The 3,519-nt window shown below is 35.0% G+C and overlaps 1 long non-coding RNA gene across 1 annotated transcript; it reads left to right on the top strand.

Annotated features, from left to right (window-relative positions):
• The first annotated feature begins 1,156 nt into the window (after positions 1 to 1,156).
• Positions 1,157 to 2,286, top strand: LOC119972525. Its single transcript, XR_005462068.1, has 2 exons — positions 1,157 to 1,378; positions 1,504 to 2,286. It is a non-coding gene; the product is annotated as an uncharacterized LOC119972525 (long non-coding RNA).
• Positions 2,287 to 3,519: the final 1,233 nt, after the last annotated feature.

The raw sequence follows: 3,519 nt of genomic DNA, 5'->3' as shown, positions 1-3,519 counted from the left end.
TAAAGGATACCATAGTCCCCAGAATCTTTCAGAACTCAACTGGAAGAAATAATTTTAAATATTTTTCAAATTTGTTTTACATCATATGGATATCCCAAAGCGCTGCACAATGAATTACTTTAGAAGTAAAAACGGCGTTATGCAGACAAACACCATGGCCAATATGTACACAGCAAGGTCTCACAAATGAGAGAAGTGCCCGAATATTCTAATTTGGAAGTGTTGATAATGATAGGAAGTGAAGGATAACTATTGTGCAGGAATTCTTCTGTCCTTTTGTATAGTGCTAAAGGGAAATTTTGCATCCAGCTGAAGAAGCGGTTGGAGGCTGGGTTTTACCTCTAATTCAAAACATTGCACTTGCCTTTGTAGTGTATTAAATTGTCAGCCCCAAGTCCCAACCTACTGACTCAGGTTGGCACTTAAATTGACCTGCAAAATTGAGGCATTCAAGTCACATGGTATGTCATCATTCATGTTCAACTTTCAGAGGATAGATGCAAAAATCCAAATGTCAATATTTCTAGTGAAGATATGTTTGAACAGTGCCATGTGTTTAAAATTGAAGAAATTATAGAGTTTAATATTTTTAAAATAAATTTAGAGTACCCAATTATTTTTTCCAATTAAGGGCAATTTAGTGTGGCCAGTCCCCCTACTCTGCATATATTTGGGTTATGGGGACGAAACCCACACAAACACAGGGAGAGTGTGCAAACTCCACGCAGACAGTGACCGAGGGCTGGGATCAAACCTGGGTCCTCGGCGCCATGAGGCAGCAGTGCAAACCACTGCACCACCGTGCTGACTAAGAAATTATCGTGTTAACAGAGTTGCTGTTCTTATAGATCAGAAATATCCTAAAATAAAGATCAGTAGATTTTGCACAAGATCAATTCTAGTTAAATTAGGGGCGGCACAGTGGGTTAGCCCTGTTGCCTCACAGCGCTGAGGTCCCAGGTTCGATCCCGGCTCTGGGTTACTCTCCGTGTGGAGTTTGCACATTCTCCCCGTGTTTGCGTGGATTTTGCCCCCACAAACCAAAGATATGCAGGCTAGGTGGATTGGCCATGCTAAAATTGCCCCTTAATTGGGAAAAAAAGAATTGAGCACTCTTTTAAAAAAAAAAAAAAAAAAAAATTTTTTTAATTCTAGGTAAATTACATTTTCAGTTTCTGATTTTTAAAATTTGTTTTACCTTTTTACCTTCTGTTTCTATCTTCTTTCCTTTTATATTCAATTGATCAATTTTTAATTGTTTATGTTTTAAAAAGGTATCAACTTGCAGCAGGATTTTTTTATCAAGACTGTCTAGCATGGTGGATTTTGTGAACTAGTGGTAATTGCTTGTCAGGGTGTGCTAGAATAATCAATGGAGGTGTTTCGGTGCTGCATACCACAAAGGGAATAGTGTCCAGTTTTGATTATTATATTTGCACAAACGGAGGACCTTAATAGTCTGAGGAATGGTGGTGGAAGAAGACTCAGATAATTAAGTTATAGTCTAAGTAATTTCACCTACTTGCAAAACTGAAATCCCACATGACTGGAAAATGTCACTGTTATTTTCCCAGAACAAAATCTTTTTTATACATATGTTAGAAAACAAGCATGTAAAACCCCCAGCAGTGTTTAGTGAATGTAGCAGGTTTATTTCTGATATTGCTGCCAGTTATACAAGAATCCCATTTCAAGAGCTAGCAGCACCAACACAATACAAATAAATGATTCATCTGTATGTAGTTTTTCGCTGCACTCTGTATTCTGAAATGCTGGGCTTCAAAGACATCACCTTCAATGCTTTCTATTTTTTCTAAACTTTTTATTCTCAGTTTCCGATAGTATCCCATTTTGGAAATTATCGAATGTTTAACAATCTGCTGTTACTGCCCGTGGAAAATTATTGCATTTAAAAGTGGAACATTTGAGCAACTTTGAATGTTTGGCTACAATGTTCCATGTGAAAAAATCTGCATGCAGGTGAATCAAAACATTTCACATCTATCAATCACTTATTCAGTGATGCTAGCAATTATTTTACCAATCAGTTGAGCTATTTAAAGCTTGCATGTAATTCTGTGGTGTTTTGGTGTTTGTGCAGCACATAAAATACTCCTGTATTATATTCATGTACTGATGTCAGAGTGTGGATAAAAATGAATGTGATTTTGTTTTTGCTTCATCCATTAATGTGAACAGTGTCATCGGTGTACATCAATCTGTGTATTCTGTTTACTATGAAAGTCCATTGATAGTGGTTGAAAATAAAAATCAAATGTGTTTTTATATATATATATATATATATATTTTATATAAAATATGATCTGAAATGAAATACTCAGGTGTAGATGAACAAAAATTGGATTTAAGATCATGAATCCAAACTCACGCTGGATGATTTTTAAATATATCCCTGATGTTGATTATTGTATATACATTTTAAAACTTTTTTCCTACTGAATTTTAAATGTTAATTGTTCAAACAACATCATTTAATTGTACGAGAGATTTTTCCATGTTTGTTCCTAGACTGTTGGAAACATTTAAAACAATTTTGTGGTTTGTTCTGTATGTACTGTTCTAAATCTTTTACTCGTCAGGATTCTGTCTTTATCAACCTGTTACTTATTGCAAAATTGTACCTGAACTGCTTTAATATTTCTCTGATTATTGTAATTATGTTGATGGTGAAAATTATTTTAAAACTTTTCCTGCAGCACAAAAAATAATTATCTGTTGTTTACCTGTTGATAGGGTAGTTGAGCAGTTTATGGTGGAAATACATTTTGATTAGTTCATTTAACAATACAAGTGCCAAGTCCTGCTGTTTGAAATATGTTTTTGAAGTGCCGAGAATGTCCTCGTCTCCTCATTGAAATGAAACTTTACTATGTATCATGCCCTTTCAGAGACTTTTTACAGAATTGTATAAAAATAAAATTACATTAGGCAGATCCTTCAAAAAGAACAAATTTTGGTTTAACAACTATTTTGTTCTTGAATGTTCCTGAATATTTGTTTTGTTTTCAGATGAAGTGTTGACATTTTTGCTAACCTGGAGGAAAACAAGTATGCCAAAATTGCAAAGTTACTACAACAGCTTGAGATTCTAGCTGTTTCTGCTGATAATTCTTAATACCAGCAATGCTCAATGATGACATTTGGGACTAATTATTTTAACCATTCTTGACTCTTATCCTTTATTTGCCCTCCACCCCACAAAGGTATAAAAATGGACCTTTTGCTAATTGTAATTACTTTTTAAAGAGATAGTTGGGTCTCTCTTTTAAAATAGTTCATGTATATTACCAAACATAATTTAAAATATCAAATCAATCATTGCCCTGAATCTTCCAAGCAGCAGCTATGCTGAACGCATTACTGCTGTGTGTGAAGATTCTCCCAACCAGCCAATCCCGGCTGTCAAAAAATGTGAACCACAGCATTCCCCTGGTGACCTTGGTTGCAGTACAGTACTAGCTGCTGTACTCCGGTAAGTTGAAAGTTCCAATTTGAGTG

This window comes from Scyliorhinus canicula, chromosome 10 (genome assembly GCF_902713615.1).
Source record: "Scyliorhinus canicula chromosome 10, sScyCan1.1, whole genome shotgun sequence".
NCBI lineage: Eukaryota > Metazoa > Chordata > Chondrichthyes > Carcharhiniformes > Scyliorhinidae > Scyliorhinus > Scyliorhinus canicula.
The sequence above is the reverse complement of the archived record's forward strand: the minus strand, read 5'-3'. Positions and strand labels throughout refer to the sequence as shown.